The sequence below is a fragment of the Orcinus orca genome, chromosome 3 (assembly GCF_937001465.1).
Source record: "Orcinus orca chromosome 3, mOrcOrc1.1, whole genome shotgun sequence".
NCBI classification, from domain to species: Eukaryota; Metazoa; Chordata; class Mammalia; order Artiodactyla; family Delphinidae; genus Orcinus; species Orcinus orca.
The window spans coordinates 70,725,077-70,752,829 of NC_064561.1; the positions used below are offsets into that span (position 1 = coordinate 70,725,077).

Here is a 27,753-nt window from a genome sequence, read left to right on the forward strand (position 1 = left end):
GTGAGGTTTGGGGTGAGCCCAGCTCATTGAGTAGGGAGGCAGGTGTCCCAGGAGGTTCGGAGAGTCATGGCCACAGGCCTGATGAAATGTTGGGTGGGAGCATGGTGGTTTTGACCCTTGGCGTCTTTAGGGGAAGGGAAAAGGAGGAGGCACCTCGTGGAGTTGGTCCACCGCCGTGAGGGGGAGCCTGGGTGGCAGAGGATTGCTCCTCTGAGGGAGCTGTAGGAGGGGAGAAAGTTATTCCTGGGCACCCAGAGGCAATCTGCTGCCTGTTTCTGCCTCAGGCTGGCTGCTGCTCCCCAGGTACGCCCCAGAGGATGCTGGACGAGAGGCACCTGACACAGTCTTTCCAGCAGATGGCATCCCCTCTGTGCTGTGGGAGCTGCTGCCGGCTCTTTCAAAGGCCGCCCCAGGTGGCTATGGCCTTGCGCTTCTAGGGGACTAGGAAAAACTTTGATGATACTTAACATCGGGAACTCCTGCCTTTGGGAGAGACCCATACCGCCGAGCCCCTGTTCTTGGCACAGGGCTCCCTGAGGTGGGAGATGTGTGCGAGTCACCTCCTACAGTGGATTCCTCTTAGCCCCATGCCTGGCATGCCCAGTCCTTGCAGAGGGAGGGCCTGAGGAATCCAGTGAATCCAGGTGTCTTCTAGGACTTTCTAAAGAGCACCTCTCCAGGTCCCGTTCCACAGCAGCCTAGGCCTTGAGTGGGGGCTTACTTAACTCTCTTCTCTCTGTTCCTCTTCCCTCTCCCTCTAGTTGATGGTGGTCTTTTCCTTGAAAGAGGCGATTAAACACTTTCATTGAACAAGTTATTTGAGGGCTTATTGCTCCCCCCACCACCCTGCACCATGACATCCCTGCCACACGTCCTCCTGTCCCTGATCTAGTCTGTTAACCATCTTCGATCCCCTTTTGGTTCCGCTCCAAGGAGCCCTGCACTGACTGCCTTTGCCTGCAGCTGAAAAAGATGGCCAAGATGCCCAAAAGGTGCCCCAAGGAAGCTTCCATTCCCAGACTCATATAGGATAGGAACTATCTTGCTTTTTTCTTTCTTTTGCCATTACATTTTAGATAGAGTTGAGGAACAGGGCAGATGCTTAACTCGGCTGGAGCTGGAGAATTGGGCCAGGTGTGGAGGACAAGGGCCCCTTTGCACACGCCGTGGTTCGCGTGGCAGCTGGGTCAGATGGAAAGCGGCTGTGCTTGTTGGTCTTTGGGTATGGAAAGGTTTACTCTGCTTTTGTGTCTGTTCAAGGTTTTCTAGTCTTGGTGTATCATAAATATGGAATTATTCTTGTTTCCCATTCAGATTTAAATTTTGAAAGATTGGGCTTTTCTTCACTTCTCATCTTCCTTGCAAATGGTGACATTTTAAATTCTTGGATCAGTGTTTTTATTGATACAAACCCGGCTGATCATGAAGCTCTCACCTGGGGTGCTTGTTAAATTGTAGCACCCACACTCACGCCTTCCTCCTCAGAGATTCTGATTCTATAGTTCTGGGATGAGTGCTGGGAATCCATATTTTAAATGAACATTCTAGGTAATTCTTAGAATGATTAGGAAGTTCCGCCTTGTAAAAATGTCCAAAGCTTAACAGAAAGAGAAAAGCTCCTATGTTCAAATGCACTGCTTTTTTGTTTCTGGAGCAATTTTAGGTTTTATTTAGGTTTTATTTTAGGTTTTATTTAGGTTTTATTTTAAACTAATATTTTTAGCAGCATATATTCTTTTAAAATGATAACTTAATCCAGCATACTATTTTAACAACATCCAAAATGCTTCAAAATCACAAATATCTTCAATCATCAACCATTTTATATGCTTCCTGGAGTCTTCTGTTGCTAGCTGTGGGTCAGACATAATTTAATGCCATTAACCTCTTTAAAGTGTTGTGAAATGCAAACTAGATGCTCCTTTAGGCCAAGTCTAAGTGTCTTCAGTTGGGCCTTTTACTTGGAATGACCACAGAGCCTCGGTCCCCTGGAACCAAGGACTAAAAGTTGCTTCCTACAGGAGCCAGTAGTTCAGTGGACAGTCGGTAAAGCCCCAGCTAATGGTGTCATTGCTCAGCCAGCCTGGTCATTTTTCACTGAGCCAGGCCTTACTTGAGGTTAGCAAAGCTCAGCTTCTCTGCTGTTGTTTTTGAGTTTTGTGGAAACCACTGATAACTTTGAAAGACCGGGCCCTGAGATTGTTATGATGCTTGGTTTTGAAAGTCACTGTGAAAGAAAACTTCTTACCTTTCCCCTGACTTGTCACTTTTTTTGCATTTGGGGGAGAGATATTTAGAAGGGATTTTTGAACTTGTGAAACTGAAAACTAAGGGCTCCTTTTAGAGAGTTGATGATACCCATTGGTGGTGGTTATTGGCTAAATTTGAAATGGAAATGGTGGCTGGCCGTGTGCTCCGTGTTCCCCTGCCTGTTGAGTGTGCTGTGATGTTGCCAGAGATGACCTGATAGCCCCTACTTAATGCTTTGAAGAGGTCCTGTTGTTCTAGATACACAAATAATCTGTCGCCTTCTTTCCAGAAGTAAAACTTTCACAACTACTCTGTGGCTCGTTGCCTGGAGCAATGGAGCCAGGAGGAATATAACAACATACAGGTGTTTGCTCCTAAGTGTACTGGTGGCCTGTTAGTTTGGTCATTATTCTTTTATAAAGACTAGCAGTTGGGATGTTTTGGCCAGATGGAGACCTAAACTTTTACACAGATATAGTATTAAGAAGGAGAAGATAAAGAAGGCAGATGTTTGTTTTAAGCTGTACAGTAATTTCCCACCTCCAGCTGCTCCAACTGGCGTGCAGAGTTAAAATCCTCTGTGGTTTGAGGTTGAGGGGTCAGGATGCCACAACCATTTTCCTGATTTTTTCTGAATCTCATTTGGCTTTGCATAACCATTACTATAAGGAAATTTCCTCTGTTAATTCCTACATTCATTTGTATGTCCATTCATTCCAGCAAATATTTGACTGTCTACCATGTGCTAGGCAGTGGCCAAAAGGGTGAGCAAGTTAAATAAATGCGATCTCTTCTCTCAGGTAACCACTTGTCTACTGGATGAAATCCTTTAACTTATGCTGTCAATATTTCTTTCTTATTGTTACTTTTTTAAAGTTTTTTCTTATAAAGGTAATATGTGCTGGTTGAAATTTAAAAAAAAGAAAACATTGCAGAAATAGATGATAACCTAACATTTATCCAGCACTTAGTGTGCCAGGCATTGTTTAAGGTACTTTACATATAGTATCTCATTTAATATTCATAACGATTCTGGGAGAGAAGTACTGTTGTTCTTATTTACTGGGAGGTGAAGTCTCTTGCCCACAGAGCTAGGCTATGGAGCAGCTGGACTGGACCCAGGCAGTCTGACTCTAGACTCTTGCGAGACTCTTGCACTGCAACCCATCAAGAGCAGAGTGGATTTTGGCTGTGAGCCTCCACTGGTATCACACTGCAAGTCTTTGCTGCTTTATGTCTGAGGGAAATCAGTGAAGAGTCTTAGGTTGAGACAGAGTGGAGTGGGAAGCCAGGCGCTGGACACAGCTTATTGTCGGGGTCACATCAGGCCTTATCTTCTGCTAATAATGAGCTTCTGATTTGATTAAAATAATATTGTTGCTTACACCAAACATGACATTTTCTTTCTTTTGCACTCATGAAACTAGCCCTGACATTTAACTCCGGGATAATTACCTTTAGCAGGCCCGAAGACTCAAGTGTTGCCTTGGCTGGCATTTATCTTGCTCTGGAGTGACCTGGGTTTGTAATTCTAATGAGACCACAGGACCAGCCCACGTGCTTTTTCCTTCTTGTGCACACGCTGTGGGATTTGGTGGTCTCTGTAGCAGAACTGGGGTGGCGGTGAGCATCTGATCTGCTCATTTGATCTTAACGTCTCAGCTATAATGAGTTTCAAGGGCAAGTGAGGCTTGTTGACAGAATGGTGGCTGGCTTAGTCGGTGGGGTTGGTGACAAGAGAGGTGATGTGGCTTAGTGGATCAGTCATTAATCTGTCACCACAGAAACTTGGCTTGTAATAGAGAGTAGCAGAAAATCATTTTGATTAAACAGGTTCAAGGAGAATTAAATGAGTTTGTCATCCTGACTTTCTTTAATGAACCCACTATCTTAAATCCCCTGTACTAGACGACCACTGATAGAAATAATTATTTCACAGGAATCATTATAAAGGGACAGTTTAAAAGTTGATAGCCCTAAGACCATTCTTGTATTTTCTGTCCTAACCTTCAGTTGGCCCTTGTAGAGAGAACCTAGTTTTTGCCTGGCAAGGATGGCAGAGCTTTTGCCCCAGTTGACCCTCCCAGGCTGAGTTCCCCTGTGTCTCCTGGGCCTCCCATCCCTGCCTCCGCAGTGCTTCAGCAGAACCGGATTGCTAGGAGGATAAGTACTCTGCTGTATACTGATGAGATTATTGTCAAAAGCAAGAACTGGTCCCAAATGGATCATCAGACCTGTGCCCCTCCCCTGGAAGAGTGGGACATAAACATGAGCTCAACTATTTCATCTCGCTTGGGGAGACACAGTAATTTAGTAGTTAAATATCTTATAATCATTTCCTACTCATTGTAGTATATTTCAAACCAAACACACTCAATATCTAAACATGAACACCTTCAGGATGGCTCATTTTACCTTTCCTCTGGGGAGGTGACTTTTTTCCTTTTCTTTTTTTTTGCGTTACGTGGGTCTCTCAGGGTTGTGCCTTCTCCCATTGCGGAGCACAGGCTCTGGACGCGCAGGCTCAGCGGCCATGGCTCACGGGCCCAGCCGCGGAGGGATCTTCCCGGACCGCGGCACGAACCCGTGTCCCCTGCATCGGCAGGCGGACTCTCAACCACTGCGCCACCAGGGAAGCCCAGGGGAGGTGACTTTATATTCCTTAGGAGATTCCTCAGACCCAAGCTCATACTTGGTCTCATCTCCCCAGGTGAGATCATTACAAATGGAAGAAATTTCCTGTAAGACATTGAATAATTTGCGCAAGGTTACACGTATTTGTTTTTGGTCATATTTCCTCCAATATAAGATGCCGTCAATTGTAGGGTGTACCGTTTTTGTGCACTACTAAGAAAGAAGACAGTGTCCAGAAGGAAGAGTTTAATAGACCCCTGGATGGAGCCGGGACCCTAGAGGACTACTCCCTCTGGGTAGAAGTAAACAAGAAATAAACTCACAATGCAGAAAAGGGGCCATAGCCGGGCGACTCATGTGTCTCCACCTTGGAACTGGTGGATGAAGGGGAAAAATAGGCTCTGGGCAATTGACAGGCAGACTCTTTTGCAGGTTTCTGGTCTCAGTGCACACAATCATTGTGCCCTCCCAACCCCCCCCAAAAAAACCTTAGACAGTTAATTTAGTTTCAGGCTGTTTGTCCTCTCTGAATCCCTGACTTCTCATTTAGTAAGTGGGGGACGATCACTTTATATTGGTGAGGACTCCAAACTGCAAGTGACTGAAATCTAGTCCAAGCTGGCTTAAATGGAAAAGAAAACTTATTCACTTGTGTAACTGAAAATTCCACTGATAAACTATGCATCTAGATAAGGCTGGATCCATGGGCTCGGGTTGCACCACCGGATTTGTGTGTGTATGTTTATCATTTTCTTGCCACTTCCCCATCTCCCCACCCCCATCTTTGGGCTTTATTTCCCCATGTTGGTTGTGTTCTCAGGCTGATTAGTTCCATGTGGTGACTCATGGCAACTACACGTTTATAACATACTGTAGTTTTTTTTTTTTCATACTGTAGTTTTTATGTCTCCATATTGCCACAAAACTCCCAGAATTGAGACTTGTCAGATTTACCTGTATTATGCACCCATTCTCCAGTAAATCACTGTGGCCAAGTTGGTGGAATATATGCTAATTGTCTGGGCCTGGGTACATGCCTAGTCCTGGGGCGGGGCCTGGGACCTGGGCATAGAATGGTGGTGGGAACTGCATTGGATTACATGGTTAAAGGGTGGTTTCTTAAGGGGAAATGGGTGCCTTGTGGGCAAACATCACAGGAGTCCACTATGTTGATCAGCCTCCCTGGGTTGGCATGGAGAGTAAATTGGCTAATATAAGTGAAGCTGTTAGCAGTGTCTGGCTTAATTCTCAATTACGTGTTAAGTGGAGGCTATTATTTTTATTAATATTAACAACTCTTATTACACTTTCATGCATTATTCCTCAACTTATGGGTGTATGTATTTATATTTTAGCTTCTTTAATAGTTGTATTCTTCCTGAAGTAAGAGCCTGAGTCTTATCATGCCTTGCACACAGTAGGTGGTCTGTTAGCATTTTACTGATTTGAATTATTACTTAAGCACATCTCTTGATGAATCCCTGGGAAAGGAAAGCCTGCAGAATTACTGGCACATGTGCGATTATAGTGTTTGGTAGGTGGAAATTCTAGGTTACACACACATTGAAAAACATCTTTTTTTTTTTTTTTGGTCTAACCCCTATCTCTAAGCAGGACCTTACAAACTTCATAACTCCTTTTAGTTATAGCTCTGATGTACAGAGCTCATTGTCCCCAGACCTTTACCCCTGAGCCCAGCCCAGAAATCTGCTCAGTGAATGTTTGATTGAATCTGAGTGAAAGAATGAGCGAAGGAGTGAACTAGTCCGTACCAGGATTTTGCACACCTCCAGGCTGAGGAGGACCTGTCCCTTGTAGAGGGCTGGCCCCAGTAAGTCATGCTGGCTTTTGACACGTGTCTTTCATTCTGTTAGCCATTGACTGATTATGGTTACCAACAGATGGGCCGTGCTGTTGAGAGGCAGGGTGAGCCTGACAGAGAAGCTCACCCCCTTCACAATTCAGGTACAGTCCCTGAACCTGTGCAAAGCTCTTCCTGGTGAAGAGGCCCCTCTTCACCTGTGCTCATCGTCCAGTCTTGTCATGAATAAGCTTGGGTCTTGGCTACAGCACCACTTTCCTCATCTGTAAAACTGGAGTGATCAAAAACAAACAAACAAGCAAAACTGGAGTGATCATACCTGCTTTGTGGGGTTTTCGTGATCTTTCAGTGACTGGCGTACCTGTGATTCTGATAACAATTTCTGAGGGTCACTTCTCTTACCTTGGGCCGTGGGAGCATGGGTGAGTTGCTGACGCACAGCTATAGATGTTGCTTTCTGTCTCATGTCTTGGAGAAATGTTGGGGAAATTGGTTCCATTTTCCTTGAGCCTGTCTTTATTCCTTTCTGGCTGGAAGGCTGTCTGCGGTTCTCTGTGGTTCATTTTTAAAATTTTCTGGTTGTAGGTCCTGGCACAGACATCTCTGTCGTGTAAATAGCCCTCGCCCTGCCTCCCCCTTTAAAAAAGACTTCCTGCTCCTCTGGTGTCTGGGGCCCATGCGTTTCTCCTTACCTCTGTGGTCAAGTGTCCTGGGCTTTAGAGCTCCTACAGTTCGCACTGCTCTTTAGAAATCAGGGTACCATAGAATTTCTTGGACAGAGTGATCTGTGAAGTTTCTGTTTCAAAAACGAGACTGGTATATATGGACTGCTCCTTGCCCTCGTCCCCACCCCCCTCCGCCCGCTACCATTTCTGAGAACCAGCTGGATGCCAGGCTTGGAAGCTAAAGATGGAAACCAAGATTTCCACACACAAGGCTCAGAGTTTAGACATGCATGCAGTTGGAGGGCTGGACAGTATGTGGCATCATAGCCCCTGGGTCTGGGTCCTTCCAGTGTCCTTGTGACAGACATCAGGATGTTGATTTATTTTGAGGGAGGAGGTAAGGTGCATTCACAGACTAGTGATGTGAATTACAGGGGACTCTCCTGGAAGGATAATACTGATGTCCAAATTAACTTCACTAGGTTCCCTTCTTAGGGTTCTATGCAAATACGTCTCTCAGGAGACCCTCTCCCTTGATCCTTTAGGACAAAGTTTTCATTGGTGCAGTGGGGAAGGAAGGAAGGAAGGAAGGACATATTATACAATTATTTGAAATAATTTGCAAACTCTTCCTGTGTGATCTGTGACATGTCACACTACAGAAGACACCATCAACATTCCCCAGCATAATTATGTGGTGGGTGAGCAGGAATTTATGCCAAGTCCATTGGCGCCTATGACTGGAGCAGGGAAGTAGAACTTATTGCAGGTGTTCCAGGCAGTCTTTGCAGAGAAAAAGCGTGGAGAAAACAAACAGGCAGAGAGCAAATGACGCCACTTTGTATTTTAGCTCTACCCTTCCTTTTCCACCATGTAAATGGAATCACTTTAACTCAGTTCTAAGAAAGGCCAGGCCAAGTTGCTGATGACCCTTCATGGCCAAAACAAAAGGGAAGATGCCCAGAGAAAGGTGCTAGAGCAGCAGTTCTCAGGCTTACACCTTTATAATATTGAAAAAAAGTCACTGGTGGGGCTTGTTTAAAATGCAGATCTCAGCCCCCTAGTCCAGAGCAGTCTTGAATAGGTCAAGGGCGGCACCCAGGAACCTGCATTTTAAATAAGCAATCCAGGTGATTCTGATGCAGGTGGTTCTCAGACTGTATTTTCAGAAAACCCCTGGAGAATTATTATTCATCCCTAATAGCCAACACCGTTAGCGCCAGTGAATAATACAACTTTAGACAAAATGAGCATTTGAAGATGTGGAGTAAATTATTATGAGTGCTGTATTTCCCCCTTATGTCAACAGGGCTACCATTGACATCAATAGAAAGAAAGGGCTTGCTTTCCAATGTGTGTATGTGCACAGGTCTCAGCAGCAGCCATTGTCATGAAATGTTCCTGGAGTAGAATGACTTTTGACTTGTCACTGCTTCTAGGGCATCAGGGCTGCTTATGCACATGAGCTTGGTGGAATTGATGTGGGACCTTCTCCATGACAAACTCCCAGGTGGTCATCTCAGCAAATTTCCTGTCTCCAAAGGGGCCTGATCACAGCCGACTCTGGTCTGACTTTGCATCTTCTCTAGCAGGATTGATAATGTTTTGTGCACAGATGAACTGAAGGACATTGACTCCATTGACTCTGACATTGGCTTTGGTTTATGGAGCAGTGGGTATTGAAGATGGTGGATGTAGTAAACAGTGTTTACTCTCACAGGAGGTGGGCACAGAGATGCAGATCACAGTCGTCCCTTGGTATCAGCGTGAGATTGGTTCCAGGCCCCCCTGTGGATACCTAACCCCACAGATGCTCAAGTTCCTTATATAAAATGGCATAGTACGGGTGGCCCTCCATATCCATGGGCTCTGTATCCATGGATATAGAGGGAAGACTGTACTATCAGTTGGAAACACAGAGAAGGTCTGAGGGATATGGACTGGACAGTGGTACTACCTGCAGCTCTCTTCTTGGTATAGTAAATCTTCATGCTTGGTTGGCCAGATCATTTTGGAAAGATCAGGGAACAATGAAAGCAAAGACTTGTCAAAGTTTAGAAAATTTATGAGGATCAACAGGACATGGCAGTATTCCTTGTTGCCCACTGAACAAACTCTCAAACTTTGCTTTACTCTATGTTGCTGAATTTCCTCTAATGAATGGCACCTACAATTGACAAAACTATTGCCAAGAGGAAGAAAGTAGTTAAGTGTATTGAACAGACTTGTGTGGTTATTTGGAGTGTTTCAATAGCCCCATTGTTAAGGGATAATTGGGAAGTTTCCAGGTCTTTCTGTGCTCATGGGACATGCTGATTCCTCTGTGACTTTGGTGGGGTTGGTGTGTCCAGTACTTCCGTCAGGCCAAGGCATTGCTTCCCATCTGAGCCGGCCAGCCTTGCTGTGACTCTGCACCTGGTCTGTAACCTTTGACCACCTATCTTGAATGAGACGAAATGAGTGAAAGAGTGAAAATGCTATCCATGGTAAAGATAAAATAATGCTGTCTTTCCTGGTGTTAGATAAATTGTGTGATTTATTATTTTTTTTATAAGATTAAGTTGGTGGTTGAAAAGTTCCTCCTACCTCAGAAAGACCTTTGCATGTGTTTTAAAAAATATTTCTTTGTTTCCACGGTCATCCTGAACCTAGATCCTCACCTTTCTAGTAACCAGAGCCTGGTGCACAGATTCAGTAGTTTTGTTTGTTTGTTCATGTATTCATATGTTCATATCACAGGTACTCATTGGCCAGACTACTATGTACCAGGCACTGTGCTGGGCAAGTAAGATGTAGCAGGGAGCAAAGCATCCTCCCTGTCCTCTGGAGTCTACAGCCCTCTTGTCCAAGACCAAGAGAAGAAACAGAGGGGCTTGGTGTCTATTGAGGGTTCCTCTGCAAAGGCAAAGGCCTGGTCTACAAAGGGACGAGAGCAGTCCCGGCAAGCTGGATGTCCAGAGGCCTTGGGACCTGGGCCATGTTTCTGGGAGAAAGTCACATAAGCCTTCATCTCTGAATCTGTCTGGTGGTCAAGCCACATGAGCTTAATTCAACTCTTACCGACATACATGAGCGGCCCCTGCTGTTTTGCCTGAGTTTAGGACCCAGACACTGGCAACAAAAGGGTGTCGGTCAATACAGTTGAGGTGGAGCATTTAGGTGAGACAGGACTCGATGTGTATAAATGCTGAAACGTGATGTGTTGAGCCTTGTCCTGGCTCCAGGTCAAGGCCTGTAGCGAGTGGAGAGGGAATCGCAGAAGAGTCCTGGTCCTCAGCAGCCCTGCATAGGTAGGGAGTATGTTTCGCTGGAGTGGAAGATGTGCAGGGTGAGGGTGCCACCTGATGTGCTCTCACGCAGTGAACACACCATACATCCAGCAGCCCAGTCAGGGGACAGAATGTTACCAGCATCTGAGAAGTCCGTCTTGTGAGCCCCACACTCACTGCCTGTCCCCCTCCCAGGGAAGAGCTCTCCTGAGTTACAACACTATAGATTAGTTTTGCCTGTTTTTGTACTTTTATAGATGGCATCATAAGGATGTGTTTTTGTGTGTGTGGCTGGATTCTTTTGCTCAGCATTAAGTTTGTGATACATTGTTATGTGTGGCTGTAGTTTGTTCATTCTCAGTGCTGTGTAAATACTCCACAACTTAATTGACCTATTCTTTTGTGGAGGGACCCTTTGGTAGTTTCTGGGTTTTGGCTGTTATGGGATAGCAGTTTCTTGGGCATGTCTTCTGGTGCATCTATGTGTACATTTTTTCGGGTGCATGCCTAGCTGTGGAATCCATTGCTCATAAGGTAGGTGAATGTTCAGTGTTCAGAGATGTGGTTAAATAGTTTTCCAAAAATGGTTCTGCCAGTTACTCTCCCTCCATTAGTGTATGAAAGTTCACTGGGAGCAACATTTTTGTTTTACTGATTGTAGACTTTAAAAACAAATTTCACAATCTAATTCATAATCCATTTCAACCAAAAGGTACTGAACATCTATTACGTATCAGGTACTTGCCTACCCTTGTGGAGCCTATGTTCTAGTCGAGAGAGAAAAACAGTACACAGATTAAGATACAACAGTTGGTTGCAAGTGCTAAGGACAAAAATAAACTAGGGTAGCTCAGTTGGGAAAAAATAGTCTCTTCCATGAATGGTGTTGGGAAAACTGAGTATTTGCATGCAGAAAAATGAAATTGGACCCCTATCTTATACCACTCACAAAAATTAACTAGGAATGGATCGAGGACTTAAACATAAGACCTGAAACTGTAAAACTCCTGGAAGAAAACATAGGGGGAAAAACTCCTTGACATTGGTCTTGGCAGTGAGTTTTAGAATATGACACCAAAAGCATAAGCAACAAAAGTGACAGTCAACCAATGGGACTACATCAAACTAAAATGATTCTGTAGCAAAAGAAACCATCAACAAAATGAAAAAGCAGCCTGCAGAATGGGAGAAAATATCTGTAGACAATCTATCTGATAAGGGGTTAATATCCAAAATATATAAGGAACTCATATAACTCAATCGCCAAAAAAAAAAAAAAAATTCAATTGAAAAATGGGAAAGGGACCTGAACAGACATTTTTGCAAAGAAGATACACAAATGGCCAACAGGTACATGAAAAGATGCTCAGTCTCACTAATTATCAGGGAATGTAAATCTAAACCACAATGTGCTTTCACCTCACACCTGTTAGAATGGCTATCATCAAAACACCGAGCGATAACAAGTGTTGGTGAGGATGAGGAGAAAAGGGAGCCCTTGTGCAGTGTTGGTGGAATTGTAAATTGGTGCAGCCACTATGGAGAACATGAAGCTTCCTCAAAAAAATTAAAAGTTGAACTACCACATGATCCAGCAATCCCACTTTTGATAATATACCTGAAGGACATGAAATTACTGTCTTTTTTTCCCTGTTTATGTGCCCTTTTTAAAAATTGAGATACAGTTGACATGTAACACTATGTAAGTTTAAGATGTCCAAAGTGTTGATTTGATGCATGTATATATTGCCATATGATGACCACTGTATCTTTAGCAAACACCTCTATCATGTCACATACTTATCATCATCGTTATTTTTTTTGTGGTGAGAACATTTAAGATCTAGGCTCTTAGCAACTTCAAACTATATAATACAGTTGGTTATATCACTATGCTGTGCATTAGATCTCCAGAACTTATTCATCTTTTAGTTGCAAGTTTGTACCCTTTGATGACATCTCCCAAATTCCCCCACCCTCCAGCTCCTAGTAACCACCATTCTACTCTCTGTTTCTGTGAGTTTAGTTTTCTTAGATTCTACATGTAAGTGACATTTTATGGTATTTGTCTTTCTCTTTCTGACATCTCAGTATAATGCCCTCAAGTTTCACCTGTGTTGTCATGAATTGAAGGATTCCCTTATTTTTCATGGTTGAATATATTCCATTGCATATATACACCGCATCTTCTTTATCCATTCATCTGTTGGACACTTAGGTTGTTTCCGTATCTTGGCTATTGTGAATAATGCTGTAAGAAACATAGGAATGCAGATATCTTTTTTAACTCCTGTTTTCATTTCCTTTGGCTGTATACCCAGAAGTGAGAGTGCTAGATCATATGGTAGTTTTATTTTTAATTTTTTGAGGAACCATTCACACTGTTTTCCATAGTGGCAGAATCAGTGTACATTCCCACTAACAATGAGCAAGGGTTCCCTTTTTTCCACATCCTCGCCAACACTTGCTATTTCTTGTTTTTTTTTTTCTTTTTTTGATAATAGCCACTCTAACAGGTGTGCAGTAATATCTCACTATAGTTTTGATTTGCATTTCCCTGATAATTACTGTTGTTGAGCGTCTCTTCATGAACCTTTTGGGTATTTAGATGTTTTCTTTGGAAAAATGTCTATTCAGTTCCTCAGCCTTTTTTTTTTTTTTTTTTTTTTTTTTGCGGTACGTGGGCCTCTTACTGTTGTGGCCTCTCCCGTTGCGGAGCACAGGCTCTGGATGCGCAGGCTCAGTGGCCATGGCTCACGGGCCCAGCTGCTCCACGGCATGTGGGATCCTCCCAGACTGGAGCACGAACCTGTGTCCCCTGCATCGGCAGGCGGACTCTCAACCACTGCGCCACCAGGGAAGCCCCTCAGCCTATTTTTAAATCAGGTTTTGTTTTGTCATTGAGTTGTATGAGTTTCTTATATATTTTGAATATTAACCCCTTATCCAATACAAGGTTTGCAAGTATTTTCTCCCATTTCATAGGTTGCCTTTCCATTTTGTTGATGGTTTCTTTTGCTGTGCAGAAGCTTTTTAGTTTGATGTAGTCCCACTTGTTTTGTTGCTTGTGCTTTTGGTGTCATATCCAAAAAATTCCTGCCAAGATCAATGTCAAGGAGCTTCTTCCCTGTAGAGGGGTGGATGGACCTAGAGTCTGTCATACAGAATGAAGTAAGTCAGAAAGAGAAAAACAAATATTGTATATTAATGCATGTATGTGGAATCTAGAAAAATGGTACAGATGAACCTATTTGCAGGGCAGGAATAGAGATGCAGTTGTAGAGAATGCACATGTGGACATGGCGGGCGGGGTAGAGGGGGTGAGATGAATTGGGAGATTGGGATTGACAATTATGCACTACCATGTGTAAAACATAGCTAGTGGGAACCTGATGTATAGTGCAGGGAGCTCAGCTCGGTGCTCTGTGGTGACCTAGATGGTTGGGATGGGGGTAGGTGGGAGGGAGGGAGAGAGGTCCAAGAGGGAGGGGATATGTTTATATACATAGCTGATTCACTTTGTTGTACAGCAGAAACTAACCCAACATTGTAAAGCAACTATAAACCCCCCCAACAAAAAAGACCCGATACCATAAAACTCCTACATGAAAACACAGGAAATTACTGTCTTGAAGAGATATCTGCACTTCTACGTTCATTGTAGCATTATTTGCTACAATTTACAAACAACAAGACACAGAAACAACTTCAGTGCCCCTAGATACATGAATGAATAAAGAAAATATGGGATATATGCATGATGGAATATTATTCAACCATGAAAAAGAAGGAAATTCTGCAATTTGTGAGAATATGGATGAACTTTGAGGGTGTTATGCTAAGTGACGTAAAAGTCAGAGAAAGAAAATTGCTGTGTGGTATCATTTATGTGGAGTCTAGAAAAACCAAACTCATAGAAACAGAGAGTAGAGTGGTATTTGCCAGGGGGTGGAGGAAATAAGGAGATGTTGGTCAGAGGGTACAAATTTCCAGTTATAAGGCAAGTAAGTTCTGGGAATCTAATGTGTAGCATGGTGACTATAGGTAAAAATACTGTATTGTATACTTGAAACTTGTTAGGAGAGTAGATCTTAAATGTTCTCACCATAACAACAGCATCAAAGTGGTAATTATATGAGGTGATGGTTGTGTTAACTAATTTTATTATGGTTGGTAATCATTTCACAGTACATACGTGAATCAAATAATCACTTGTGTACCTTAAACTTACAGAATGTTCTTTTGTAACATTGGGGGGAAAACTAAGTTAAAGGGAATATGGAAGGGATATATTTATGCTCTATTGTGAGTTTTGTTCTTTTGACTTTAAATTGTTCTTTTCCTAGTTGAAAGAGCTAATTTGGAAAGAGGATTTAGATGATATAGAAAAAGAGAAATAATTTATTTCCTTCCCATATGCAGTCACTGTTAAAATTTGTGTGTGTGTGTGTGTGTGTGTGTGTGTGGGAGGTCTATTTGCTTCCCAAAGTCTTAATGTCAGAGTTTTAAAGTTCATGGTTGATATCATGCTGTTAATATGATTTGGTTTTTTTTCTCTGTCTCTTTTTCATTTAATGACACAGCATAAACATTTTAGTATAGCATGATACTGTTGTTTGTAAATGACATTTTAATGGTATATATTAGTCCATTGACTGTACATACTGCAATATACCAGACTAAAATATCTGACAGTAAACAATTGGTTGCTTCCATTTTTCCTTAATGTAAATAATTATATGATGAATATTTGGGCATATGAACCTTTCAACAGTTAGATTTCCTTACCCTATATTCCCAGAAGTAGAGATACATGGTGTACTGACATTGCATTTTAAAGGCCATTGGTGTATGTTACCATGTTGTATTGATTCTACCCCCAGAATTATGGAAGGTACGTTTTATTGCACCCTTGCCAGCATTGGCTATTAGTGGTTTTTTTGGTAAAGAAGGAGAATGTGATAGAAGCTTGACATGCCAAGACATGTGCAGGTACTGAGTTAATACAGGTAAGATGATGCCTGCAAGAGTCCCAAGTCGGAGGAATGTTTCTCTGATTCCTCCTGAGTTTGTTGTGGAGACATTAAACTTGTGGAGATATTAACAAATCCCGGCCTTGTTCCTAATTAGGGGCAGGAGCAGATGCTCCAAGTCTGATTCTAAGTGAAATTGATTCTAAGTGAAATTGCTACCGACAGATCCCCTGCTACTGCTACAACATGTAGAGGTTTTCATACCCTTGTGTTGGACGAGGGTGAGAGGAGATCATTAGGAACCCACTTCATTCCCAGCCTGATGGTAAAATGGTTTCTCCTGTCGAATACAGACAAAGCTGGGGCCCCCATCTCAGTCTTCATTTGTGTTCCAGACATCTGCCTGACTTTCATTAGCCAGTATTTCCTCCTACCTCAGGCCTTCCGGTGCGCTCGCCTCAGGGAGAAGGGTTTCCCCTGGCTGCTGTCTCAGCATCGTGCAGGAGATGGGAAACATGAGTGCTCTGCATCTGTCAGCTCTTTGGGAGCTGTCTGCAGGCCTAGAGCAGTGATTCCCAACTAGGGAAGAGTTTGCCCCCAGGGGATGTTTGGCAATGTCTGGGGACTTTTTTTTTTTTTTTTTCGGTACGCGAGCCTCTCACTGTTGTGGCCTCTCCCATTGCGGAGCACAGGCTCCGGACGCGCAGGCTCAGCGGCCATGGATCACAGGCCCAGCCGCTCCGCGGCATGTGGGATCCTCCCGGACCGGGTCACGAACCCACGTCCCCTGCATCGGCAGGCGGACTCTCAACCACTGCGCCACCAGGGAAGCCCCTGGGGATATTTTTGATTGCCACAACTGGGGTGGGGTGCGGGGGGGGGGGGACGATGCTACTGGCATCTAGTGAGTAGAGGCCAGGAATGTTGCTAAATGTCCTACCATGCACATGACTCCCTGCACACCCCCCTACCCCGCAGTGTCAACAGTACCAAGGTTGCGAAATGCTGGCCTTAGAGATATGGTTGTTTCTTTTATGAGGATGATTTTTTAATGTGAGGTGTAGTCCAGGTGGATGAGGCGGAGGGTGAGGGGCATATGCGGGTGTCATTCTTTTCATCATTCATTTAAGGAATCAGTGTGACAGGGACTGTCTGAAGCCTTCGGACAGAGACAAAATTCTCTGCCCCAGTGGAGCTTACATTCTAGGACATGAGCACCTCAGGTTCTAGATACTTGACTCTGCCCTGCCAGTGCCAAGAGAAGGAAGAATGAATCAAACACATACATTATTTCTTACATCTTGAGGAAATCTGATGCATCATCACAGCCAATCAGGTATATTAAAAAACCATACGATTTTTATTAGTTTTTGCCAAGATAAATGGCCACAGGGAGTTTTTGTGTGAGATGTTGTGTATTTACCTGTGAATCAGGGTAAGTTGCCTGCACTGTGAGTCAGAGACACTGTTTGATTTTGTTTCCCTGAGGAGCAGGAAAATGCAGCATAAAAATATTTCCGTTCCCCCAAAGAGCTGACAGTCTCCAGATGGCTGGGCTGGTGACTCTCCCTTGAATCTCGTTTTGCCACACATCTTGGGTAGTAGCCGTTCCAACAAGATAATCCTTGTTCACAGCTCACTTCTTTCTCATATGCTGCACAGCAGATTTTAACGACCTGCTCCTCCGAATTCTGTAGCAGTGACAGCCCGCACCACACAGCTTCGTACTAGAGAGCGTATTCCTCCCCCTGGGTTCTTGTTTCCCCTGTTGGAGGCACAGCTGGCTTGTGAGCTTCTGTATTCCAGGACCTTGGCTCTTCTAAAAAAAAAAAAAAAATTTTTAGCATCTTTATTGGAGTATAATTGCTTTACAATGGTGTGTTAGTTTCTGCTGTATAACAAAGTGAATCAGCTATATGCATACGTATATCGCCATATCCCCTCCCTCTTGCGTCTCCCTCCCTCCCACCCTCCCTATCCCACCCCTCTAGGTGGTCACAAAGCACCGAGCTGATCTCCCTGTGCTATGCGGCTGCTTCCCACTAGCTGTCTGTTTTACATTTGGTAGTGTATATATGTCCATGCCTCTCTCTCACTTTGCAGGGCCTTGGCTCTTGAATTCTGGTCTCTCTCAGGCTGCCAGATGTTCATTACATGTTTGAGGATGTACGGGGAGGCCTTTTCTCTTTCCCTGTGTAATTGTAGCACTTTAGGATGGGAAAGGGAGCAGAACCCATAAGAAAGTGACCAGGCCCACTCAGCCTCCCAGAGGCTAGCTGATCAAGCCTTTACTTCTGGTTTGCGTAGTCTGCCAGTCTGCGCTGAGTCCATATGGTAGCAGAGATGAGGAGAGTAGTTTGTCTCGCCTATTTGCATGTTTCCCTGGCTTCTTTTCATGGATGTGAAGCCTTAGGTCAGGATGATGGTGTACCATGCATGTGCCCTGTCCCACTGGGCATTTCCATCGTGTCCCCTTTCCCCATTAAAAAGTGCTCTTCTTTTTCTCCTTTATTCTGCATTCTCCTCAAGGCCCATCAATTTCTGTCCTTTACATCCCCATGAGTTGCTATCTCTACCCTGCCTGGTCTCACTCCTGGGGAAGGTTGGATGTTTTAGGCATCGGTAGGAGTGTGGAGAAAGATCTTCTTTTTGGTCTGGTCTGAAAGACCCTTTCCATTTTGAAGATTAACTTGCCTCCAACGTAAGTCGTGTGTGATGCTAAGCTAAAAGTGGATCATTCTCCTTTCTAGCCTTGAGTTAACGTCAAAAGGCTCATTGAGTTCTTGTGCGTACTTTTGGGGACAAGGAGCAAAGAGAAGAAAACCCGTGTTGCCCACCTCTGCTCCCCTTTCCACAACTCTGGAGGACCCCTTCTGTTGTGGCTTTTATACAGACCTGTGGCAGGCTTGGCCACTCTGTTACTAGTTGTCTAAAGTGGGACCTTGACACACAAACCAATCTGCAGTGAATTTTTAGATGCTTTTCGTCGGTCATAATTTTTAAATCGCACACACTCTCCACTCTCTTCCCCGCTCCACAGAGTGAGTATTCATGTGAGATGTTTTCATAGCGTACAAGACTGACACGCAGAGTAGCTGAGGCTCTGCAGAGGTAGCAGAGATGCTGGTGCACAGGCAAGAAACTCAGCTTGTGTTAAGAATCATTTTCCTCTCATTATTTTGGTGAAGTAAAATTTTGAGCTCGAGGGAGACTAGATCGTCTTAATTATTGAATATGTGTGTGCTAGACATGGTGCCAGGCTCACAAATGTGGAAATTCAACACTAAATCTTGGCCCTAAGGAGCTGATGCTCTACTTGGATAAACAGAAAAATAAACAGTCATAACACAGGCGATGTGAGTGAACGCAGGGAAGCACAGGATGCTCTGGGAACCCCGGCAAGGATCATCCAATCCCATAAGAGAGCTCAGGGAGGCTTGTGGGGAGAAGGATGTTCTGAATTGTGCCGTGCCTTTTGGGGAGGATCAGATAAAGAGGGCAAGGGGAAGGATGTTGTGAGCAGAGAAGTTTCTGCAGCAGGATCTGTCACCCAGATAGATCCCAGGGCCCCACACAGTCAAGGCTTTGTTTAAAATTCTGCTCACAGATGCACAGTCCAGCAGCCAAAGGATTTCAGAAAGAATTCCAGTTTTTCTTTCTGTCTTTCAAAGTATGTTAGGGAAGATCCAATTCATAACCCACAACTACATTCTCAAAACCTCTGTTCTCTGTGTTCTTTTGGTCCCTATGTTACTCAGGAGTCTTTTACATGACAGCCCCATAAACCCTTCCTCTTCTCTCCCTTCCTTTTCTTCCAATAGCTTGTTACGTAGTTTGACTTTGTCTCTCTTGGCTGAAGACATAGAGTAGAAAGTCAGAGAACCTTTACATGTTAATGGGTCTCCTCCCTGTAACATCTCATGTCCACACTCTGGCTGTTCAGTGCACACCCTTCTCAGTAGCATGGTTGGGCTCTAAGCCCGCTTCTCTTGGACACATTATTTCATGATATCCTAATCGTTTCTCTCTCCCTGTAGGGTGCAACGTCTTTGTGCAAAGAAAAACAACTCTCTCTCTAAAAGAAGCAGGAAGGCCACATAATAGGATTAGTACACTGTGGCTGGTAGGGCCAGCTAGAGCTGATTGTCTCGGGGCAATATTGATTGTCTTCTTAGGATTATTTCAGTAATATGTGTGTGTGTGTGTGTGTGTGTGTTTTAAGGAAACGGTGAACAGCTGCAGTTTTCTGAGATCAGGCATAAACACATGTCCCTGTTTGCCAAACATGTATGGGCAACCAGCTTATTGAGGAGCTTCAATTTAGGAGATAAACATGAGACAATTTTGTTTATTTTGAATCGCCACTTTCCCTTAATAACATCTTGGGCACGTTCCATAGTTTTCCATCGTTTTTAGCTTTAAAACTAAGGCCAGTTGAGTTTAAAACTTGCATCTCGTGAACAGATTTGGAGTTTTCTCTTTCACTTCGCCTGCGTGGTCTAGACTTGTGGCTCGAGGAGCTGGTGTGGTGGTGAATGTATAATTTATTGTTTAATCCTTTTCCTCCCAGGATTGGCATCAAGGTGGGTTCTCTGGAGGGTCAGGCAGGGGACCTGCCTACTACCTAATTCCTTGGTGGGGTTGTTTGACTTCAGATCAACCTTTTCCTTCATTTTGCTTTTTTATCAGTCAGGATAGGCTAGGTTATGCCACGGTAACAAAGAACTCCAAAAATGATATTTATGGCTTAAAACAAGGGCTTATTGCTCCCTGGTGCACCCATCTCTCATGCGTTGGTAGGACTCTGATCTGTCTTGTCCACAGGACAGCAGGCTGATGAAGACTCCATCTCTGTGGGTTCACAATCACCATGGCAGGAGGAAGTGTGTGCTGCAGGGCCTTGCACTAGAAGCTCAGTGCTTTGTCTTAAATGAGGCATTCTTTTGAATAAAGCAAGTCATGTGGCCAGATTCCACATCAGTGGGGCAGTTAAGGGTGATCCTGCGATGTACCTGGAAGGAGGGGAAGTCACCTGTTTGGCCAGTGGCATTAATAACATCCCTAGAGCATCCTCTCCCAGATGTCTGTCCCATAGCCTTGTGCTAATAAGGTCCTCTCACCTGGTCCCCATGCAGGGATGCACATAAAATGGCTCCAGTTGAGCTCCTTCTATGTTCTTTTGTTCTCTAAGCTCTCATCTCCTTGTTCTACTAAATAATCTGGACAGATGCTCCCCCAGTGCTGCCTGTTCTCTGTTTGGCCAGTCCTCTTGAATTCTCTTTCCTGTTCAATTAGTCATGGGACAGATGAGCAAGTCCATTGTTTGAGAAGATTTCCAACTGGGGAAACAAATCTTCTCCCCTTGCAGGTGCCCCCAGTTTTTAAGTTGTTCTGTAATACTCTCTTAAATTGCACTTGAAAGGGGAAATACACCTCACTGGGGGAACCTGGTCAACACTGCATGTTCCAGTGACCACCTTCTCCCCACTCTGGTCCTCTTCTCATACAGACTGGGGAGAAGGTGAGGGCCAGAGTGGGGTAATGGTAGGATCAGTTCTGCCCCATTTTCGGAAGCCCTGTAGGTAAGAAGCATTCCTCAACATCTGGATGCCTGTTGCTTGACACTTTTTTTTTTGTAAAAGGAATATGTAGGAATTTAGCGCTCAGCTTTGGTATTAATCATATTTTTGGAGGGCATCAGAAATCTCAGTCACTCAACACACTCCTTATTTAAGGGGCCTAATTCTCTGCTTGGCAAAATAGTAGTTCGTTGATGAATAGGAAGTCCTACTAATATATTTACTTACTAATTTAAACAACCTCTAGACTTGCAACCTAGCTTATGTTGGTCAACATGGGAAGCTTTGCTGAATGCAATTTTTTTTTTTTTTTTGGTGGTACGCGGGCCTGTCACTGTTGTGGCCTCTCCCGTTGAGGAGCACAGGCTCCGGATGCGCAGGCTCAGCGGCCATGGCTCACGGGCCCAGCCGCTCCGCGGCATGTGGGATCTTCCCGGACCGGGGCACGAACCCGTGTCCCCTGCATCAGCAGGCGGACTCTCAACCACTGCGCCACCAGGGAAGCCCTGCAATTGCTTTTTTTTCTGTTCAAATTAACTAGGGACGTGAGAGAGAGTTTAATTTCCTTTTTTTTTAAAATAACATCTTTATTGGAGTATAATTGCTTTACAATGGTGTGTTAGTTTCTGCTTTATAACAAAGTGAATCAGCTATACATATACATATATCCCCATATCTCCTCCGTCTTGTGTCTCCCTCCCACCCTCCCTATCCCACCCCTCTAGGTGGTCACAAAGCACCGAGCTGATCTCCCTGTGCTATGCGGCTGCTTCCCACTAGCTATCTGTTTTACATTTGGTAGTGTATATATGTCCATGTCACTTTTTATTGGGTCATTTAGTTTATGTTCCATTTAAAGTAAAACCAGTGGTTATTTCAGATCTTATGTTCCTGATATATGTGGGACTTGGATGTGATTTTTTTTTTTAATCTAGTAACTTCTTCCCTTTTTGAGATACCAGTGCCAGTCTTATGTCCTGGAGATTTTGACTATAGCCACAGGGGATTGTGTTTCAAGCCCTCATGTTTGGTTTCTGGTCTGTTGGTGGATGACTCTAGCTCACTAATCTTTGTTCTAGCGATAGTAATAGTTTATATTTACTGAGATTTAGTATCTAACAGGTGCTTTTCTAATTTAGCTCTGTCACCATGTTGCTTTCTGTTTATCCGTCCTCTTTCTGCGCACGTGCATGCCCACGCATAAGCTAAACTTCTCTACCACGTGCTTTGCACATCGTTTGTTTCATCTTCATAGCTCTCCTGAAGATCCCCGAGGAGCCTGAGGCTCAGAACGGGTAAGACACTTGCCACACAGAACAGCTAAAGACAAGAAGGGGAGGTTCAGATCTGGGTTGGACTTCAAACTTCCGTTCTCGAGCATGGTGTGCTGCTGGTGGAAATAAGCCTCATTCTATTAACTGGCTCGGCAGCCAGCAAGTTGATGGAAACTGGGGCTTTTTCAGCTGCGTTACATGAAGCCAAGCGTCCCTGTTTCCAGAGCCACGAGGCTATGCTGATGTGTGGGAGCTGCTTCTGTCAGCTTATTACAGGAGTCCTTAGCTTCAGGTGCTGTCTGAGCTGACATGCCGAGCTTAGCAAGGGGCCCGTGGTTGAAATGAGGCCATGTTTCCCCCCTCCAGTGTGATCATCCCCTGGGGGGTTAGCGGGAAACCGTTGTCATGGTCCAGTGGACGTTGACCTACTCTTGTGGCAGAGCTGCTCTTAGAGGTTGTTGGCAGGCTGACAGGTTTGCTTTGATATCCTAGCCAGTGTGTTGGTTCCCCTCCCTTTTCCCCTTCCGCAAGTTATACTGAGAAACATTACAGGCGCTAAGAGACATGAGTTGGCAGTCCCCAAACTCTGAGTGATCTGCAGGTCTCTTCCTGACCTTGAAGTTGGTGGGAAAGGTGTCTGGATATACCTCTGCAGAAACTTTCTGCACAAGGCTTTTCCAGTCCTATTTACAAAAATAAATTCACTTCTTAAAAATTATAGTTATTAAAATCTCACTTTTTTGAGGAAATTAAAAAATAGAAGGAAGAAAAAGTATCTGTAATCCCATCACCCTAAGATAGCTACATTGGTTTATGCATTTATTATACCTACCTACATGTATATAATTTTAAATGAAATGATGTAATGCATATGCTCTTTACACTTTAAAATGCTACATAAACATCTTTCTATGTCATGGCATATACTTTGATCACGTCTTCCTAGTATTTCTTTGGGTAGGTACTCCATAATTTATTTAAATAAAGCTTTTTTTTTAATTTTTATTTTTTTGTGGTATGCGGGCCTCTCACTGTTGTGGCCTCTCCGGTTGCGGAGCACAGGGTCCAGACGCGCAGGCTCAGCGGCCATGGCTCACGGGCCCAGCCGCTCCGCGGCATGTGGGATCCTCCCGGACCGGGGCACGAACCCATGTCCCCTGCATCGGCAGGTGGACTCTCAACCACTGTGCACCAGGGAAGCCCAAGCCTTTTTTTTTTTTTTTTTTTTTTTTTAACATTTGGGCTTTTTCAGGTTGTCCCTATTATGATAATGTTGTGATGAATATTTTTTGGTGATTAAATCTTTGTTCATCTTTATAATTATTTTCTTCCACTGACCTAGTCCTTCCACTTTCTAGGTCTTTTTGTTTCTTTTCTAAAAAACAATGTTCACTGGTTTTTTTTGAGTAGATAATACCTACTCATGGTTCCAAATATTTTAAAAAGTACATGGTGGGTATACTTACTCGCACCTCTATCTCTTGTCTCCCTTGTTCTGTTCCCTGCGCCTCTTTGCTACCTGCCACAGGTAACCACTGTTATTCATTTCTTGAATATTCATCTAGAAATTTCATGTGCACATACAAGCAAATAAAACTGTGTATTGTACCCCCTACCCCACTTTTAAAACCAAGGTAGGATTCTTTATACACTGTTATGTGTCTTGCCTTTTTAATATAGAATAGTCTGGAGAGACTTTTAAAAATATTAGAACATAGAGAACTTCTTTATTTTTAAGACACATTATCTGAGACGTTTTCTAAGAACCCCACCTTTTAAATAATAAAATTATCAGAGCCAAGAAACTTACCTTTAATACAATAATGTTATCTGGTCTACATTAAAATTTCTCCTTCTTTCTAAAAATACTATTAGAGCTCCCCCCCCCCATTCTAGGAACTAGTCAAAATTGACTATTGAATTTGGTTGTCATGTCACATTTTGTCTAGAAAAGGGGAATACCTCCACATTTTTTGGGGGCAGGGAGTCTTTCAGGACAATGAAATATTTAAAGAGTTAAGGCCAGTTGTTCTTGTGAATGTTTCACAATCTGTATTTATCTGATTGCTTCTTCTCAGTTAGATTCAGATTAGACATTTGGGCAAGAAGACCACACGGGTGATGTTATGTACTTAGCACTATATCGCATAAGATACTTAATACCAATCTGTTTCGCTATTGGGGATGCTCAGTTTGATCATTTGGTCAAGGTGGTGTCTGCCAGGCCCCTCATTGTAAAGGTATTCTATGCCCTTTGTATTTAATAAACAATCTGTGGGGTGGAATTTTGAGACCGTGTGAATATTCTGTTCTTAAAAATCTTTTACCCAGTGGTTTTAGCATGCATTGATGGTCCTTGCCTGTATCAGTTACTACATTGGGGATTGCAAAGTGACGATTTTCCAATTATATTCTTTCTATATTTTGTAGCTTGTATTTTTTTTTATTTTTAGCAAAGAAGTATTACTTTTTAGTAACACTGGACACATGGATTTTTAAAAAAATTGAATGTGCTACCATTCAGTGTGTTGTCATTATTCCTCCTGATGCTCACATTGTCCCAGGTTTGACTGTGGGAACCCATTCAAGCTTCCTTTTGTGTCCTTTTGGGCACTCTCTTGCTTTCTGGCATAGTAAGATGTTCTAGGATTATCTCATGTCTTCCCCTCTGCAGTCCTGGAATCAGACATTTATTCAAAGAGTCTGGTTCCTTCTAATGAGAACTGATATTTAGAAACCAAGATCTGGGTACTGGGTGTGCTTGTCAGTACTGGAACTTGTCATTACTTTTAGGCTCTGTAAGTGCGTGAAGGTAGGGATTGTGTAAATTGTGTGCTCATACCAATACTTTCAGTGTAAATTGAACACCACACTGCTAGATGCCATAAATTTGTTTTTCCTGCGGTGAGAGCCCTGATTCCTAATATCAATACAGTTACTCATGTTTTTTATTCTCCTTTGTACACAAGAGTCTAGGAACTACAGCATCAATGCTACTACTCACAGCAAACCTGCTAAGTAAAGTTCAAGATTTGTTTGCAATTCTTTTTGCCCTTAAAATGTGTCCCACTAAGGGCTTGTAGTCAGAGTAGTGTGTGTCCAAAATTGCTTGAATAAATTCTTATTCCTAAGTGATTTTGTTATCACTTTAACAGATGTTTGGGTTCGTTTATTACTGTTTGTATTCAACTTTAGAGTTTGATTTCTTGTCATTAAAAATTTTTGTGATTGAAAATGTGAAATATCTACATGTTCAAAATCAAAACTATATAAAAAGGATTATTTAGAAATCTTACTCCCTGTAGCTGTGCATTGCTGTCTGTTACACCCACCTAGTATAGGTAACTGTTTTTATTAGCTTATAGTTTTTATTTCTCTGTTTCTTTCTATAAGTACACATATGTGTATGTTTTTATTTCCTCTTTTTTTAGTGTGTGTGGGTATACGGATGTATATCGTATGTACTTTTGCGCCTTGCGTTTTTCACTTAACAATATATCCTGGAAATAGTCCCATAGCAGTTGATTGAAATCTTTCTCATTTTTGAGTATGGCTGCAGAGTTTTTCCACCATGTGGGTTTATAGTAGTTTATTCAGCCAGTCTTCTATGGAAGGGCGTTTAGGTTGTTTCATTGTTTTCTGGCAAATTCATGAAGGCAAGTGAATAACTATGTGCATCTGTTGTTTTGTGTTTGTGAAGTTCCATCTTGGGGGTGAATTCCTAGAAGTGGGATTGCTAGGTCAGAGTAGAAGCATATGCAGTTTTGTTAGGTGTTGCTAAATCCCCCTCCATGGGGTTGAATCATTTTGCACTCCTACCAGAGATGTATGACAGAACTGGTTTCCCCACAACCTCACAGACAGAATATGTGATAAAGCTTTTGAATTTTTTCAAATATGATAGCTAAGAAATGGTATCACAATGTAGTTTTCATTTCCATTCCTCTTGTAACAAATGAAGTAGAGCATCTTTTAATATATTTTGTGTGTCTTTTCTTGTGCATTGTTTATAAATTTTGCCCATTTTTCTCTTGGGTTTTAATTATTTTTTTAAAGTTACATAGTATTCCATTGTCTGGATATATGTACTTTAGTTACTTAGTTTCCTGTTGGTGGAAATTGGATTCGTTCCTGTATTTTGCTGTTAAAAACAATGCTGCAAAAAAAAAAAACAAAAAAAAAACCAATGCTGCAATGAATGATTTATGGAAACTGCGTTTCACTCATGTGCAGCTGTATCTGTAGGTTAAATTTTGGAAGTAGATTTGCTTGGTCAAAGGGTGTATGCATTAATAATGTTAATAGGTCTTGCCAAATTATTCTCTTCTCCCATGGGTTGCCCCAATTAACACTCTCACCAGCAATGTATGTGAGTGCCTGTTTCCTCCCAGACTGGGTTATAGCGTTTGCATTTTTGTCCTGATAGATGAAACTTGAAATCTCAGTGACGTGTTCATTTGCGTTGAGCATTTTTCATGTACTTCAGATATTTGTATTTCTTTTCCTGCATTATATCACCTACGTTCCAAGGTTTGCTCACCCTTTTTTCCTGGCAGATCGCCCTTCTACCTGGACAAGGGGGCTAGGGGTGTCAAAGGGAAGATAGTGACAGGGATAGCTCCTGTCTGACCAGCAACTCTGCCTCTGGAGAATTGCAGCACCAGACCAAATCATTCCTGAAGTGTCTCCATGCCTAAGGTCCAGTGTGAGTGTGCACGTGGTCTGCTGGCAGTGCTTGACCCAGGCCTGCCTGATGGTGTGTCCTTGCATGAATTCATGGCAGCGAGTCCCTGGCGAGCTGCTCTCCAGATGAATTCCTTGGTGGAGAGAGTGCCCGCCACCAGGACTGCAGCTTGCAACTTGAGCGTTTTCCTCACCCCTCTCTCTGCTCACCTTGTCAGCTGCTTGCTTCTCTCCTCCTGCCCAATCTACCTGGGCTAAATCACTCTGCCGCATTATTTTCCGTGCCCTCAGGGCCCGTGGACATCAGTGCTGATTGCCAGGCTGCAGAGTTCCCTGATGACCTTGTTCTCAGCCTCTCATTTCCCCGCTGAGAGGTGGAGAGAGGGCCAAGGCCCCTCCCGCTCTGCGGAGGTGCTCCTTTTCTTACTGCTGTGACTCTCCCCTCCTGCTTGGCTGCATTTGCGCTGGGTCTGATCTACTGACTGCTGGTCCCCAGGAGCCATCATTATGCTTGGTGGTAATGGGACTGCTTCTGGGTTTTCACATGAACTCAGAACAGCCACCAAGGCCCTGCAGTTTCCCACCATCTTTGTTAACCATGCTA

General features: G+C 43.4%; 2 protein-coding genes across 3 annotated transcripts in view; both read left to right on the forward strand.

Annotated features, from left to right (window-relative positions):
- Window positions 1-27,753, forward strand: part of LOC125963778 (non-histone chromosomal protein HMG-14) — a 623,855-nt gene that overhangs the window by 77,970 nt on the left and 518,132 nt on the right. The gene's annotated exons all lie outside the window — the stretch shown is intronic.
- The window catches only part of SPOCK1 (SPARC (osteonectin), cwcv and kazal like domains proteoglycan 1), a 554,695-nt gene that overhangs the window by 1,366 nt on the left and 525,576 nt on the right, over window positions 1-27,753 (forward strand). The gene's annotated exons all lie outside the window — the stretch shown is intronic.